The 18522-nt window shown below is 39.6% G+C and overlaps 1 non-coding gene across 1 annotated transcript; it reads left to right on the top strand.

Annotated features, from left to right (window-relative positions):
- Positions 1-871: 871 nt before the first annotated feature.
- LOC145071903 (small nucleolar RNA R71) lies at positions 872-978 on the top strand. Its single transcript, XR_013690866.1, has one exon. It is a non-coding gene; the product is annotated as a small nucleolar RNA R71 (small nucleolar RNA).
- Positions 979-18522: the final 17544 nt, after the last annotated feature.

The raw sequence follows: 18522 nt of genomic DNA on the forward strand, positions 1-18522 counted from the left end.
GGTCGTGGCTAGAGGAGTGCCACGTCGTGGCGAGCCTGGTTCAGCAATTTTTCCACTTTTGATCCTTGATTTCTTGGGCTGTTGCGGTTCTTCTTCCAATGCCTCCAGGAACTCAGATATTGCATCTTCTTCAGTATCGATGGCCATTACGAGAGATTGGGTCTTTACTTCGGGATTCTTTGGGGACAATTTTTCATGAACTAGAGTGACTAGTTGACCAAATTGTACTTCAAGGTTATGGATGGAGGCTTTCTGGTTCTTTATCAAAGTTTGTTGTTCCAAAATGGCGGAATCAGTGGCATCGTGTCTTTTTTCTGAAGCCTCTATAAACTTCATCAAAATGGTCTCTAGGTCGGGTTTCTTCTCGGCCGATGGCTGCTCCTTTTGATAAAGGCCTCAACCTGTCTGCCTATATTTCTCTTCTTTTTGCTTCTTATACTCTTCATATGGCAGCCACTCCTTCTTCGGTTTCCTCCAGTCCTCATCAAACTTATCCCCACTAGAGTATCACACTTAAGCTTTTCTATTCCCAAACTCATCTACATGGCAGTCCTTGGTCAAGTGTGGACCACTGCATCTCTCGCACCCCACTCTTATGACATGTATCGACTGGTCCATTTGTGTTATCCTACAATCCATGTTATTCAGCATGGCCATGACAGCTGCAATTTCTTCAGTTTGGGCCCCTCCACCGCCTTTGATTCCATCTTGCCTTGGGTTGTGGTATTCGCGAGAGTGTTTTGCGAATTCTTCAATTAGCTCCTTGACCTCCCTTGGATTTTTCTTTGTCAACGGTCCTTGAGAATCAAGGAGTTGTCTTGTCATCACATTGACCCCATCATAAAAGATTGACATCTCTTGCTGCACATTTAGGTCATGTTGAGGGCAATTTCTGAGCAAGCCCTTGTACCGCTCCCATGCTTCGTATAGTGAATCCCCCGACTGTTGCTCAAAGTTGGCTATTGCCTTCTTGAGTTTGGCTATCTTGGATGATGGGCAAAACTGGTCTGGGAATTGCTCACGCATTTGAGCCCAAGTGGTGATTGTACCCGGTGGGAGTGCTTTCAACCACTCCTTAGCAGCTCCTTTGAAAGTGATGGGAAGCATCCTAAACAAGACTGTGTTTCTGTTGACATTTGGGACATTGAAGTAATCCGCAATGTCGTTGACTTCATCTAGATGCTTAAAAGCATCCTCATGATCTTTCCCGAAAAATGGGATGTCCTTCAGTGCGGTCAATATGTGTCCCTTCAGCTCGAATGTGGCAGTGGCAGGTATTGCGGGGTGGACTAAACCGGGACCCACATCTTCTCGGATCCGCTTCTTGTAAGCTCCTATGGACATTTCCTCAATCGCTGCCATCTCGTTCCTTGGCTCGTTCTCGGGTTCGCTCGTGTGTTCTTCAAATTCTGGCTCGGTATCGCTTTCGGACTCGGTCTGGATGGGTGTATGATCCGAATGCTCAAGATTGCTCTTGTGCTTTGCTGATGAACTTGACTCTCCTGTCTTCTTTCCCGACTTCCTAGAAAAAGTTGACTTCAATTCTTGCAAGGGCGTCTTTTTCTTGTGAAGTGCAGACTCGGGGTCTTCAAGTGGTGGCAGCAAGTGTATGTTTGAGCTTCTGGTCATGAACTCCTGCAACTTGCTAAACTAAAAAACGTAAAACTGAACTAAAATAAGAAAAACTAATTTCAAATTAAAAAAAAATCTAGTTTTTAACTGTCCACGTCGTGGCCAGAGTAGTGCCACGTCGTGGACTCTGTGAATAACAGAAAAATTATTTTGCTGAAAAATTAACTTTTTTTGGGTTTTTACTCCACAAGAAGGATCGATTAATTTAATGCAAATAAATGAGCTAAAAACTCAGCCGTTCCCCGGCAATGGTGCCAAAAACTTGATGTGCACAAAAGTACTAACTAATTTTAATATTTATAACCTAACAAACTTAACTAACTATGCACTTATAGGCAGTGTACCTAGTCAGATTACAGTATAGCTTGGGTAAGTCGGGTGTCGATCACAGGGAACGGTGTTTTAATTAATTTACTTACTATTAAATTAACCTAATTTATTAACAAGTTTAAAAGGGGTTTTACCTGATTTTACAAGATCAGATGAACTTAAATTCAAATTCAATAGATAAAAACACACTCTTGTTTAGTTTGAATCCACTTCTCCCTTATGGCTAGCTAATGATTACGGATTATTAAGTTGGTATTTTAGTTGTGTTAGTAATTTAGTTCTAACTTTACCATTAATTAACTAATTCATGTCAAACCATGTATGTTCACACATAATTAAACACAAAACTAATTATGAATGTAAATATGCTATGTAAGATTTGTTGTATAAACGCAATTATGATCACAATACACGTTCTCTAGCACAGCTAAGCTTATTTATTCTAATTACTAACTAAGATTGGTCAATCCTAGCTCTAACAATTCAATGTTCACTAAATCATTAGGTAAACAGGTTCATGCAGTTTAATGGTCACTAAGCTACACAGAACATGCAATCAATCAAATAGATAAACAAGTAATAGCATGCTAGGTTATACAAATCAAACACAAGCAATTTTTACCAACTAAACTTAATCCATAAGCATATAACTATTCATAAGTTTAAAGCTTCATCTAGCTAAACAAGAGTAGCTAGATTCAGCTGCTCATCATGGCAACTAAACCAACACAGCTAAAAATAATGAAAGACATGTTCTTATTTAACTAAAATATAAACTTTTACTTCTTTTGGTGTTGAAAACCCTCTTCCAGAACCTTTCTTTTGCTCTTAATCGTCTCCTGGAACTCTTTTCTTCTGCCAAAAGCTTCTTTCTTTCGTAATAATCAGGAGGACTTATATAATCCTCAAAAACCCGCGCCACGTCATGGGCTTCAAGCAATCCGTATCCTTCAAGGAAATCCTCCGCGCCGCGATGTTTATCTTCTGGAACACCCGTGCCACGTCGTGAATTGAGTGTTTATCGTGAATTTAATATTTTCTTGTCTTTCAAGCCTCCCATGTTCCACATTTTGGCACTTTTGGTCCCTCTCTTCGAAAATCCTTTATATTGAATGAAAATAACAATTTAAAGTCATAAGTATCATTATTCTAAACATATTATCAATTTATTAATAAAAATGTACTTAAATATTGCCTAAAAATAAGTATAAATATGGAAATATCAGCGGCACTCATGTCTAGTGACCAGATATAATCGTTGGTGTGGCAGCGCATCATAGATGGAATAACGGATGAAGTCGTTAGAATGGGGGAGATGGAGAAGAGAAGCATACTCGACGTCTGACTGTAGAAGGGGTTCCATCGGAGCTGGGTGTCGCTGGAAAGTGGTGGACGACGACAACGGCAAGGGAGGATCGAGATGGGAGGAGATGCTTGAATGATCAAGGTGAGAGGAGTCTGAAGAAAGAAAACGTTGGCAAGAGGGAACTCTTGTTGCTTCGTCGAGGGGAGGTTATCGAGGGGAAGGAATCGACGTGTTTTTGGTTTTTTTCCTCTGTCCATCAAATAGAAAGCAAGGACCGAGTTTGGTGTTTTTATTGGACTGAGTCCCCATATTGGACCAAGTCCTAACATCTATAATCCCTATCAAACATGCTAGTTGGTATTTTATGGACTCAGTCCCTCTTTGGACCCAATTAGATACTATATCAAATGAGCCCTAAATCTTTTAGAATGCATCATCAACATATTCGTATTTTTGTCTGTGTATTTTACTTCGATAATGTTTATTTGGTATCTCCTTCTTCAAGAATGCAAAATAAAAATTGTTCTTTCAAAGATTTTTCAATCTCATAGAATATCATTTTGACATAATTTGATATTATGGAAGTTATTCTAAAAGAATTTATGATCGCAAACATGAAGGTAATAAAGAAAAAGGGTGCATGAAGGGTACGAAGATAAACAATGGTTATTGATTTTTCTAAAAGAAAACAATGTTCATCATCTTATTGCTTTCAAAATATATCATATAACATATATTCTTTTAAAATAGATCAAATTTAATCTTTTGGTATCTCATTCTTCAAGAATGCAAAATAAAAATTGTTCTTTCTAAGATTTTTCAATCTTATAGAATATCGTTCTAACAGAATCAGATCGTTTATGATTAAAAAAATATGTTTGAATTGATTTAACTAAAAAAATCATAATTTTTAAAATTAAAAAATCAATTATCTCTTAAAATTCGATAATTTCCATTTTTAAATATAATTGAATTTAGTAAAAATGCTTGGACCACAAAGAAGTTTTACATCCGCAAAATATTTACAATCCACATTATATATATATATATATATATATATATATATATATATATATATATATATATATATATATATATATATATATATATATATATATATTTTGAATGGACTTGCAACAGTTTAAAATGAAATTAAGAATTTCAATTACTTGGCGGTCTATGTCATTTGCAAGAAAAAATTAAAAGACCAAACCATCCTCCGTTGTGATGGTCTTATCTTTGCATCTTTAATTTTATGTTCTCGTTCAAAAGTCTAACATGTCGTATCATAAAAATGGTGTCTCGCAAACCATTATCGTGTTTTATTAGATGATGACCTTGAATTTATTATAAACTAGAAATCGTTCATTTTCCGCTTGGCGGGGACGCATGTCAAAAGTCTTTTTATGTCTTCTTTGTGGGGGGATAATCCATAAATTTTTTATTAGGCATGGATCACTTTTTTAATGTTTTTTACACATATGGACCATTTGTTGTAATAAAAAACTATGCATATGGACCTATTATGTAAATTACAAGGATAATTTTATAATTTATTTTCTATATATGGACCAAACCCGCCAACATATAAAGGTCGTGTGGCCAAAGTCTAAAAAAAAAACATCGACATTTTCTATAAATTACAAGGACAACTTTTATAATTTATTTTTTTACGACCAACTCTATCAATATACAAAAGTGTAGAGGCCTAATTCCAAAACTCAAATGTAACTTTTCTGTAAATTACACCTTCTAATTTATTTTTTAGATAAGGAACAAACCTACCAACATATTAAACTATTATAGTAAAAATCTAACATCCAAAATAGTTATGGCAAAAGTCTAAAAGACAAGTAAATTATTCAGCTTTTTATTATATATAATAATATTTCACGAAAATTAAATTAAAACGCTACTAGTTTATTGGTGTTCCCTTTTATCACACTAAGAAATAAGAATACACACGAGTTCACAATTCGTGTTTATATATTCAGTAGTTGTGAGTCCTATTTTAATAAAACAAAAAATTAAATACTAAGGTTAAACAAAATTTTATTTAAAATTGAAATTTAAGATTTGAAATTTAAATTTAAAAAACATACAACCTCCTAATATGGTATTGCAAGGTTCGAAGTTTTTGCTAAAAATTGTCTACTTTCTCATGTGTCATTAATGTTCTCTCCGACTTGTTATGCTAGAATCATGCTTTTTAACTCTTTTCTCTAGATTTCTATACAGACAAAACTGCACAAATGGTTCCTATGGTTAGCTAAAAATTGTCATTTTGGTCTAAAAAAGTTTGAACTAGCACCAGAGGTCCAAACTTTTCATTTTGTTGCGAGTTTGGTCCGATTTGCTTTGAACTATTTTATAAAGACAATTTTGTCCTTGCTTTTTGTCTTTTTTAGTTTTTTATTTATTTAAATATTTTTCTAATTAAAAGAAAATTTAAAAAAAAATTGAAAGCCGAAACTCTCTCTCTCTCTGTCTCTCTTTCTCTCTCTTCACCACCACTTCGTTTCTTTTCAAAAAAAAGTACAATCCATGAACACTACTTCAAAAATCCATGAACACCACATTAGAAATTAGAAATCCATGAACACCTACTTCAGAAATCAAAACACATATTTATAGTTATGATTTTCATAAAAATAAAATATCACCACCACCATTGAAGATTTGAACTAGATTTAGGGGAAAGAAATCGATATATTGTCTTCAAACACGAAAACACGCATACATGAACAGATCTCGTTTTGTCTTCAGATCTCGGAGCATATATGACGAGGTAGAGAGATGGATTTTGATTGACCTCCGCTGGTTTGTCTTCTCCGAACCACGACGTAGACATGGAAGACAAAATGATGATAAAATTACATTCTTCTGCATAGTTTCATCTAAATCGATCTCGAAGACGAACTACCGTCAATCTAACCCTTGTCGAAGCCACCTGTTAAAGCAATTCCTACCACCAAAAACCCATCCCTTCACCTCAGGTCTCTCCCCTTGATTTCCAGTCGCAAAACACCGCATCTGAAAACCCTAGCCGGCAAAAAACCCTAACTTCAAATTTCGATCCCCTTTCTCTTGTCTTCGACTATCAAAGTTCAAAGGGAGGGTAGAAACGATCGAAGTGGGTGTTTGGGTTGTTGCTACCTGAACGAAGGGAGGCATAGGGGTGTCCAGGCGGACGCCAACCGCCAATTTCTTCTTCTTTGGATGGTGGTAAGCAAGAAATAAGAAAGAGAGAGAAAGAGAGAGAGAGAGAGAGAGAGAGAGAGAGAGAGAGAGAGAATGGCGATGATGAGGGCTGATCAGGGATGCAGACGACTTGCCTAATTTTTTGTTGGAGATGGAGATGCTCTTTGAGGGTATCTCTTGGCAACAACAGTGAAACACAAAGATGGAAGATGGATGGGGAAGACGGTGGGTGGAGAGAGAGAGAGAGAGAGAGAGAGAGAAAGAAAGAAAGAAAGAAAGAAAGAAAGAGATTGTATATTTTTTTTATTTTTTTTTTTATAAAAAATTATTAAAGTAAAATAGCAAAGACAATTTTTTTCTTTTAAATAGAAAAACATTTAAATAAATTAATAAACAAAAAAAAGTAAGGGCAAAATCCTCATAATGAAAAAGTTCAAAGCAAATTGGACCAAACGGTGGTGTTACTCTGGAGAGAGAGAGAGAGAGAGAGAGAGAGAGAGAGAGATTAAGTAAGTTATTAGGTGCAAGCGGTAGCTGGTGGGCGTTGGTTTTCCTACAGTAAGTGTGAGTGAGAAATAGAGTGATTGTGTGTAAGTCCTAAAAATTGTTTGTGTATCAATCAGATCTAATTGATGGTGCGGAATTCCAATCAATTGGATGATGTCAGATCAATATAGAAGAGAAGGAGAAGAAGAATAACTTGAATCTAATGTATTGATGATATGATTGTTGTTCCTCACAATAGATTCTCACACACACACACACACACACACTTCTTCTCTCTAACTTTCTCTCTCTTCTCTAGCCACTTCTCTTCTTAACTGTACACTCCCACATGCACTCCTCTATTTATATGGACCTCCAGCCATACACATGTGTACAGCCGCACACCCTGTGTACGGTCGTACACACAAACCGCAAACACATACAACATTACATAAAAATATATTTCCCTAGAAAAGCAAAGTATAAACCATATTTTTGACCCAACAAATCTCCTCCTTGGTTTATAGCTTTTTTTTTATGAAAGGGCTATTGTGCGAGGTTGTTGCTTGCGAGGCCGAGGATCCGAGGCGAGGCGAGGCTGCTGCGAAGCAAGGTTGCGATACGAGGACGAGGACCGCACACCGGGTCCGCACACCGAGCCGTATACTCCGTGCCACACACCGAACCGCACTCTGAGCCGCACACACCGAGGCTGCTGAGCCGCACACCTTCAACCAGCCGCACTCCTTCAACCGGGCCGCACACCTTCAACAGATTCGCAAAAAAAAACGACGTTTTTCACCCTTTTTGCTCCAAAACTCGATCAAAAACTCGTTTTTATGAAAAATGCAAAGAAGTAACCCCCCTTATTTTTGCGAGATCTATCCAAAAACACTATTCTCTTTTCAAAATAAGATCAAATAAGCTCCAAATCTGAAAAATTGATTGATACAACCAAACTCTGATACCAATTGTAAGTCCCCAAAATTGCTTGTGTATCAATCAAATCCAATTGATGGTGCGGAATCCCAATCAATTGGATGATGTCAGATCAAAATAGAAGAGAAGGAGAAAAAGAAGAAGAATATGTCACACCCCAAAACCAAGAACGGCGGAAACGTTCTGGGGCGGAGGACGTCATTTATAGTATCACAACACAGTAAATGTAAATAAGCAAACAACATCATCCATTGCATTAAATATATAATTTTAATACAAGCGGGTTCCGTACAGTTTTAGACACCAAAAATATAATGTAAATCAAAATAATATGATGAGTCTTGAATGCGCTCCATCTTCTCAAAAGCTGGCATCGGTACCTGTCTACTGATGACCTGAGAATACAAGTTATTTTGAAAGAGTTTATCAGCATTAAGCTGGTGAGTTCATAAGTATTTTAGTGTCGGTGTTTGTTATCAAAACGTTTGAACGTGTCTCAAGTATAAGTTTGTAAAATGTATGTAAGTGTTTGTAAAAGTTTGAATCTCTCAGAAAAACCTATATTTTCTATTAAAGTAGCCTTCTACCAAGGCTTAACTGTTTTGTATGCTCGTTTGTTGTAAAAGTGTGTAATTTCCCAAGTGTAACTATCATTTAACAAATATAGTTTGTACATTAATGTTTAAGTGAGGTTATCACTAAAAATATGTAATGGGTAAATCATTGTAGTATTGTAGTTTTGTATTATAGGAACTACTGTTGTACTAACTACCTTAAACCGGATTTATATTAAGGTATAATGTGATAATTGCACCATACTATCGACTGGTAACAACGACATACGAATGGTCGCAATAACAGAATGACGTTTGGCACCCGCAGAACTGCAGGTCCGGCTGTAGCTAGCAGCAAGGTGTAGGATAGTCAATCCAGTATAGATCTATACGCAAACTCACGCTCTCCCTCCAAGAGAATTATGGCTACAACTCGGGCCATGACATTTAAGGCATGCTCCGATCCAGTGGATCACAATTGTTATCGTATTCTTGTATGTGTAATGTTTCTCGTTCTAGTATAGTTGTATATGTTCTCCTCCTAGTATAGTTGTATATGTTCTCTTTCTAGTATAGTTGTATGTGTTCTCATCCTAGTATAGTTGTATATGTTCTCTTTCTAGTATAGTTGTATATGTTCTCATAGTAATGTAATGTATAGACTCATGAATGAACTGACTCATTGATCTAACAGTTGTAGTAGTATGATCCTGTGTTACCCCGATGGTAACTTACTAGTAATGTGTATAGTACGCATGAATATGGAAGTACTTTTATGTCTATATATGTATAATTGATATATAACTAATATTGAAACGACCTTCGGATGGTCACCTGAAATCCCACCAGACCACATCCAAATTGAGAAAAAGGAAATAGGGCGGATGGCCTTCCTAAGCCCTTTAAACATTGCTTATATATCTATGCATATATGGGCATGCAATTTATAAGAAGTATAACAAAGTTTAAATAAAAGTATTTGGTAAGTAAAAGAGTTTATAAAACATTTTGAAGTAAAGCAGTTTGATAAACAGTTTGAACAGTGATAAAATCATTGGTTTTCTAGTTATTAATCACATGCGATTAATGCAATCACATGTGATTGATTTCAATAACTATAAGCATTGAACTTGTATTCCCCCCCCATAAAGTATTTAAAACATTTAAAAGTATTTCAAAGGTTAATTAAAGGGGTATGAACTCACATGTGGTGAGTGGTTTGGATTGTAGTGTCAGATACCGTGCTAGGTGGCAAACGGAGACTTGTTCACACGCACGAGCCTAGTTATCATATAATGAGCATATATATAACTTATTAGCCAAATAATAACTTAATGAAATAAGTTGGGACACTCAGGAACATGTAAACACTTGGTATAAGTGTTATAGGTCCTAATGGTTGCATCTAAGTTGCTACGGGACAAGGCTAAAGGGGTTTAATGTACCAAATGACCTTGTATATGAGTTTACCACCCAACAAACCCCACCCTTGGAGTTTACGATCGTAAACCCTTGAGTTTACGGCCGTGAACTCTTGACTTGGTGGTTTTGGGTGTTTTAAAGTGTTAAATGATTTCTAGAATAAGCCTAGCATTGGTGGTTTAATCCTTTAGGTAGTTTAGGGCCTTAGAATGCTCCTTTGAGGATTTTACGGCCTAAAGACCATATACCCTAGAGTTTACGGCCGTAAACTCCTATGGGGTGGGTGTTTTAATTCATTTAAGCCTCTTGCACACAAAGGATAAATTCTAGACTTTTGTTTAAGGCTAAAGGGGACTTTAGGCACACTTTGGTGCCTTTACTTGGAGTTTACGGCCCAAGAGCATTTCTTGGCCATAAACTCCCTTTTAGGGATGATTTTGATGTGATTTACTCCCCATTCAAGCTACAAGTAATAGAGGGTTATTGTCTTAAAGTCTTAGGAGTGTTTAGGGCACTTTAAGCCCTTGAAATTTGGTGTTTACGGTCCAAGAAACTCTTGGGCCGTAAACTCCTAAAACTAGGTGTTCTTGGTTGTGTTCTAGCTTTAAAAGATCATACATAATGTCCTTAACTAGCTACCTAACAAGGAAATGGGACTAGATAGCTCTTAGGCTTCGTTTTGGAGTTTACTCCCCAAGAACGTTCTTGGGCGGTAAACTCCCGGATCTTACATATTTGACATGTAAACTATGTTATTAAGCATAAAACAAGTAATAAAACACAACTAGGGAAGTGGACTCACGACTTGGGATGAAAACCCGAAGATCCGTAAGAGAGAAATTGGCTTTTCTCTAGTTGGAAATGTGAATAATGAATAATTTAGTTCAGAAATCTATTTATAGTCCTGAAATATTTTGGCAGAAAATATTTTATTCTGGAATTGGACTCTAACATGATGAAGTGTTGAAATGCTCAAGTTTCACAAACCCATGAGCATCCTCTCTCCTGATATCTCCTTAAATGTAAACCCTAATGTACACAAACTTATTCGGAAAAGTCTGAAGTTCATTGAAACTGGACTAGCTTCTATTGAATAGTTAGTGTTCGTACAAAATGGAAATTTCGGGTTGTCACATCATCCCCCCGTTAGAAGGAATTTTTGTCCCGAAATTAGAATTTAAGCAAACAAGAAGTTACAAACAATTAAGCGAAAAGATGAGGGTATTTCAGTTTCATTTGATCCTCGCGTTCCCAAGTGAATTCCGGTCCTCGCTTGGCGTTCCAGCGAACTTTCACGATAGGGATACGGCTTTGCTTCGTCTGCTTGACCTCGCGGTCCATGATCTCTACTGGTTCTTCCACAAAGTTGAGGCTCTCGTTGATCTAGATCTCGTCAAGTGGGATTACAAGAGTCTCGTCGGACAGACACTTTTTCAAGTTAGATACGTGGAATGTAGAATGTACGTTACGAAGTGCGTCGGGTAGGTCGAGTTTGTAAGCTACGGGGACGACTCTTGCAAGAATCTCGAAATGCCCTATGTACCTCGGATTAAGCTTCCCACGCCTTCTGAAGCGTATCAAGCCCTTCCAGAGTGAGACTTTGAGAAGGACTCTGTCTCCCACCTGAAATTCCAAAGGTTTTCTTCGTTTATCAGCGTAGCTCTTCTGTCGGTCTCTAGAGGCTTTTAATCGTTCACGGATCTGAACGATTTTCTCTGTCGTTTCCCGAATGATCTCCGGACCGGTGAGAGTACTGTCGGAAGCTTGCCCCCTGGCTAATTGGGTATCACCCACCTCAGCCCAGCACATAGGAGATCTACACTTTCGGCCGTAGAGAGCTTCAAATGGAGCAGCCTTGATGCTCGTGTGATAACTGTTATTATAGGAAAACTCGACAAGGGGTAAATGAGTATCCCATGCCTTCCCAAACTCAATCACGCAGGCTCGCAACATATCTTCCAGTGTTTGGATGGTCCTCTCACTCTGTCCGTCGGTCTGTGGATGGTAGGCTATGCTCATGTCTAGCCTTGTTCCTAAGGAATGTTGTAGTGATTGCCAGAATCTTGAGGTGAACCTACTATCTCTATCGGAGATAATGGACATAGGTACACCATGAAGCCGTACGATTTCCCTAATGTATGTTCTCGTAAGTTTCTCCATCTTGTCAGTTTCTTTGATAGGCAGGAAGTGCGCAGACTTGGTCAATCTATCGACGATGACCCATATGGTATCAAGTCCACCCGTTGTCTTGGGCAACTTGGTTATGAAATCCATAGTGATCCTCTCCCACTTCCATTCTGGAATCTATGGTTGTCGCAGTAAACCAGAGGGCTTCTGGTACTCGACCTTAACCTTTGCGCAAGTAAGGCATTTACTTACGAAGGTAGCAATCTCTGCTTTCATATTAGGCCACCAGTATAGCTTTTTAAGATCCAGATACATCTTATCTGAACCTGGGTGGACGGAATACTGAGTGTTGTGCGCCTCGGTCATGACCAAGTCTCGGAAACCACCGTGTTTCGGTGTCCAGATCCGGTTCATGAAATATAAGGCTTCGTCACCCTTGGCTTCTAAATTCTTGTCCATTCCTCTAAGGGATTCACTCGTCACATTTTCAGATTTCATGGCTTCAAGTTGAGCCGCCTGAATTTGCTTAGACAAGTGTGAATGGATGGTTATTGATAATGACTTGACTTTGCGACCATAGTATTCCTTCCGACTTAGGGCGTCTGCTACTACGTTGGCTTTACCCGGATGATAAAGAATATCGCATTCGTAGTCACTGAGTAGCTCGAACCACCGTCGTTGTCTCATGTTGAGCTCCTTCTGATCGAAAATGTGTTGTAAACTCTTGTGGTCGGTAAAGATAGTGCTTTTCGTTCCGTACAAGTAATGTCTCCAAATCTTCAGAGCAAACACCACTGCTCCTAGTTCAAGATCGTGTGTCATGTAGTTAACCTCGTGTGTCTTCAACTGTCTCGAGGCGTAGGCGATGACCTTACCTCGCTGCATCAGAACACATCCGAGCCCTTGATTCGATGCATCGCAATAGACTACGAAGTCTTCTATCCCTTCGGGGAGGGATAGTATTGGCGCGGTGCACAAGGCTCATTTGAGCGTTTGGAACGCTCTCTCTTGTTTCTCCTCCCAGTCAAAGGCCACGCCTTTCTGGGTCAAGGTTGTAAGGGGTTTCGCTATTCGGGAGAAGTTCTGAATGAATTTGTGGTAGTAGCCAGCGAGGCCTAGAAATTGACGAATTTCAGTAGGTGTCTTGGGTGCTGACCAGTTCTCAATGGCTTTAATTTTGGATGGGTCCACGTGGATTCCCTCTTCGCTTACCACGTGTCCTAAGAATTCGACTCTTCGGATCCAAAACTCACATTTCGAGAACTTCGCATAAAGTTTCTCCTTCCGTAATGTCCCTAGGACTTGTCGCAGGTGATCGCCATGCTCTTCCTTACTTCGGGAGTAGATCAGGATGTCGTCAATGGAAACGATGACGAACTGATCCAAGTAAGGTCGGCATACTCTATTCATCAAATCCATGAAGACTGCAGGCGCATTGGTCAATCCAAATGGCATCACCACGAACTCGTAATGTCCGTAACGAGTTCGGAAGGCTGTCTTCGGCACATCCTCCTCTAGTACTCGTAACTGGTGATATCCGGATCTCAGATCAATTTTGGAACAATAGTTCGCACCTTGCAGTTGGTCAAAAAGATCGTCTATGCGAGGCAGAGGGTAACGATTCTTGACCGTCAGTTTGTTGAGTTCTCTGTAGTCGATACACATACGGAATGATCCGTCTTTCTTCTTAATGAACAAGACTGGTGCTCCCCAAGGTGCGAAACTCGGCCTTATGAAGCCCTTACTGAGCAGTTCGTTAAGTTGACCAGAGAGTTCCTGCATCTCAGCTGGTGCTAAGCGGTAGGGCGACTTGGCTACTGGGGTAGTTCGTGGGACTAAGTCGATTTTGAACTCGACTTGTCGTTGCGGAGGTAATCCAGGTAGCTCTTCTGGGAAAATGTCGGGGAAGTCGCTCACTACTGGGATGTTCTTTAGTTCTTTCGTTTCGAGGCTCGTGTCGACAATGTGAGTAAGGAATGCATGGTATTCTTTACGCAGATATTTCTGTGCTTAAATACTTGATATAATACGAAGATTCGCACCAGGTTTGTCGCCGTAGACTATAAGAGTTTCGTTAGATGGGAGGTTTAGACGGACTGCTTTCTCGAAGCACATGATGTCGGCGTGATGAAGACTTAACCAATCCATGCCGATGATAACGTCGAAGCTTTTAATTGAGACCGGCATGAGGTCGATTGGAATGAATGGTTATCTAGAGTTAGGGTAAAACCTAAGTATATGCTATTCGTACTTTCAGTTTTTCTATTAGCCATTTCTACTGTGAATAGTTCTTTGAGTGCGTGTGGTGGTTGTTTAAGCATGCGAGCAAATTTATGGTTTACGAAGCTTCGCTCCGCTCCACTATCGAACAAAATGCATGCATATGAGTTATCGAGGAGGAACGTACCAGTCACCACTGTCGGGTCAACAACTGCTTCCCCGTGGCCTATAGCTAGTACCCTCCCTGCTCCACCAGCATTCTTTGCTTTGGGGCAGTCCCTCTTAAAGTGGCCTGCTTCGCCACATCCATAGCAGGTCGGGCTCGCGCCAGAGCCAGGGACCTGGGTGATCGGTTGTGCCGGGAACTTATAGAAACGGACAGTGTGTCCTTTCCTGTTGCAGTTAGAGCACTGCATTTCACGGCAGGGGCCGTTGTGGTGGTAGTTGCATTTGTTGCACTTGGGCAAACTTCCAGCATACTGACCCGCCGGAGCAGTAGTAGCAGCAGCAGCAGGGGTTATTGCGGCATGCATTGCCACAATTTGTTGCTTTTTGGCAGCCCGTTGCTTCTTCTTTTCGTCCCAAAATTTCCGCTTAGTGTCAGCGGGTTTGGAGGGTTCCGGGATGGCTAGGGTTGTTGTTGTTGCAGGGGTTTTGACTCCATGGTCAATGAGTCGCTGTGCCAGTCGTTTGGCACTGTCGAAGGTAGCGGGGTTTGATGCTAGGACATTCCCCTGATACGGAGGCACTAGCCCCCATATGTACCTTTCGATCTTTTTCCCTTCAGTGGGAACCATATTGGGGCAGAGGGCCACCAGCTCGCTGAATCGGGCAGTATAAGCGATTACGTTGGTGCCCTTCATAGTCAGGTTCCAAAGTTCCTGTTCCAGTTTCTGGACTTCGCCCCTCGGGCAGTATTCCTCAATCATGAGGTCTTTCATTGTTTCTCAGCCCATGTCGTTGGCTACGACGAGGGTTAGTGCTTTAACGTGGCCGTTCCACCACGTCAGGGCTTTTCCCTCAAAGGTGCATGCGGCATATTTGACTTTGCTCGCCGCAGGGCATGAACAAATTTCGAAGACTGATTCAGTCTTCTCGAACCATTACGAGAGGGCAATGACTCCGCCGGTGCCATAGAAAGGCTTCGGCTTGCAATTGGTGAAATCCTTGTAGGAGCACTCTCTCGAGCGCACAGGGGTTTCAACCGGAATTGATTCCACAAGGGTTCTACCTCTGCTGGCATCAGATGAGTGATACTGAGCCATGGCAGTTGCCACTGCTGCAGCTACGGCAACATTCAGGGCTGCAGTATCGATGACCGGAGGCGGAGGAGGCGGTGGAGGTGCAGGGTTATTCCTGGGAGATTTGCGAGGAGGCATCTTTCAACTATAAGTTTATAAAGATAAGAAAAATGGTAAGAATCACTTTGTAAGCAACGTGAAAGTGTCACATGGACTAACTAACCATAGCCCAACAGTTGAATGAGTGTTTGAAATCACAACAAGGAATATTAGTAGGAAAACACAAGTGTGCAGATTTTTCCCACAGATTAGATAGATTTCAATAATACTGGTATTACTGATGTAATAAGTTCAAGGAAAATCGACCTATCAGTAGGTCTTACATCATACCATACAGATAAGTTTGACAGTTCTTAGATTCCTAATTAGGGTACTGAAAGTTAGGAATATTTTACAGACAAGTGCTACATAGAGCACAGATGTTAAAGGCTATTCCTTAACCAAAAGACAGAGATGTACTAGGCATCATCTAACGGCGATGGGAATTTCTCGGGCGAGACCTGAGGTCGGACACTTGACGAAACACTTCTTGAAGGTGTCACTCCTGAGCCCTCTGACGGGTTCGAAGTTCCAAGACTTCAGCTCGTGAGGCAGCCATCTGTTGCTGCAGGGTTTCATTGGTTCTCCGGGTCTGTTCCATGTCTTCTTCAAGACGGCGGATGTGGACTGTGTTGACACCTGAGTTGGCATCAATCTCCATGACCCGGTCGATGGCTGCTCGACCTTGCTCAGCATTACGAGCTATCCTGCGGATAATGACGGGCAGAGCTCAGTCAGCAGAGCCACCTTCACTGACGTTGTAAAAGCTTCGGTCCCAAAGTATGATGGTAAGGGTTGACCCTGTTCATCACTCCAGCGATTCAAGTTGGTTGCCCATAAGGGAGTAGGACCTGGAAAAGCTGGTCGGGGGTTGTTGTTCGGGGCTTGACCTACTAGCGGTAGGTTGTTGACTTCAGGCTCGAAGTCGGATCCATCAGAAAAGCCTTCTGCGAGGTGATCATCCTAAGGGATTGGATGCTCATCTTCGGGCTCTTCTTCGATCCACCCGGCATTGCCTTCGTTTGGAAAGTACGGGTCGCCGTGATGGAATCCAGCCATTTAAATCTATGCGAGAAGAGAGGTATAAGAATATAGTATACATGTAACTAGTAGTACAAAATACACCTATAGTATTTTAAGTTTACGTTCTACTGATCTTCTTGTGGTATTGTTGGTAAGTTTTTAGACTTGTTAACACATCACAACCATTCTAGGTCATATGCTAATCACTCCTCGGACCAGCATAGTTGATCAGGCTATGTCATTCCCAGAACTGACCATACATCCCTGAGCTCACTTGTGATATTTAACAATCGTAATACTTTTGTTCTTGTCGTTGTGACACTGATTTTAGTATGAATGCAGACTAGTATACTTAATTAAATATTTTAATATTTAAAGTATAGACTCTGGGTCAGAGTGCTTTAATCCCTAATGGGTTTATAGTTTAGTATATCTTTTATGGGTTGATATACTTGATTCACTATAAACAATGCTCTGATACCAATCTGTCACACCCCAAAACCAAGAACGGCGGAAACGTTCTGGGGCGGAGGACGTCATTTATAGTATCACAACACAGTAAATGTAAATAAGCAAACAACATCATCCATTGCATTAAATATATAATTTTAATACAAGCGGGTTGCGTACAGTTTTAGACACCAAAAATATAATGTAAATCAAAATAATATGATGAGTCTTGAATGCGCTCCATCTTCTCAAAAGCTGGCACCGGTACCTGTCTACTGATGACCTGAGAATACAAGTTATTTTGAAAGAGTTTATCAGCATTAAGCTGGTGAGTTCATAAGTATTTTAGTGTCGGTGTTTGTTATCAAAACGTTTGAACGTGTCTCAAGTATAAGTTTGTAAAATGTATGTAAGTGTTTGTAAAAGTTTGAATCTCTCAGAAAAACCTATATTTTCTATTAAAGTAGCCTTCTACCAAGGCTTAACTGTTTTGTATGCTCGTTTGTTGTAAAAGTGTGTAATTTCCCAAGTGTAACTATCATTTAACAAATATAGTTTGTACATTAATGTTTAAGTGAGGTTATCACTAAAAATATGTAATGGGTAAATCATTGTAGTATTGTAGTTTTGTATTATAGGAACTACTGTTGTACTAACTACCTTAAACCGGATTTATATTAAGGTATAATGTGATAATTGCACCATACTATCGACTGGTAACAACGACATACGAATGGTCGCAATAACAGAATGACGTTTGGCACCGGCAGAACTGCAGGTCCGGCTGTAGCTAGCAGCAAGGTGTAGGATAGTCAATCCAGTATAGATCTATACGCAAACTCACGCTCTCCCTCCAAGAGAATTATGGCTACAACTCGGGCCATGACATTTAAGGCATGCTCCGATCCAGTGGATCACAATTGTTATCGTATTCTTGTATGTGTAATGTTTCTCGTTCTAGTATAGTTGTATATGTTCTCCTCCTAGTATAGTTGTATATGTTCTCTTTCTAGTATAGTTGTATATGTTCTCATCCTAGTATAGTTGTATATGTTCTCTTTCTAGTATAGTTGTATATGTTCTCATAGTAATGTAATGTATAGACTCATGAATGAACTGACTCATTGATCTAACAGTTGTAGTAGTATGATCCTGTGTTACCCCGATGGTAACTTACTAGTAATGTGTATAGTACGCATGAATATGGAAGTACTTTTATGTCTATATATGTATAATTGATATATAACTAATATTGAAACGACCTTCGGATGGTCACCTGAAATCCCACCAGACCACATCCAAATTGAGAAAAAGGAAATAGGGCGGATGGCCTTCCTAAGCCCTTTAAACATTGCTTATATATCTATGCATATATGGGCATGCAATTTATAAGAAGTATAACAAAGTTTAAATAAAAGTATTTGGTAAGTAAAAGAGTTTATAAAACATTTTGAAGTAAAGCAGTTTGATAAACAGTTTGAACAGTGATAAA

The sequence above is a fragment of the Lactuca serriola genome, chromosome 8 (assembly GCF_051521515.1).
Source record: "Lactuca serriola cultivar US96UC23 chromosome 8, Lser_US96UC23_V15, whole genome shotgun sequence".
Lineage (NCBI taxonomy): Eukaryota > Viridiplantae > Streptophyta > Magnoliopsida > Asterales > Asteraceae > Lactuca > Lactuca serriola.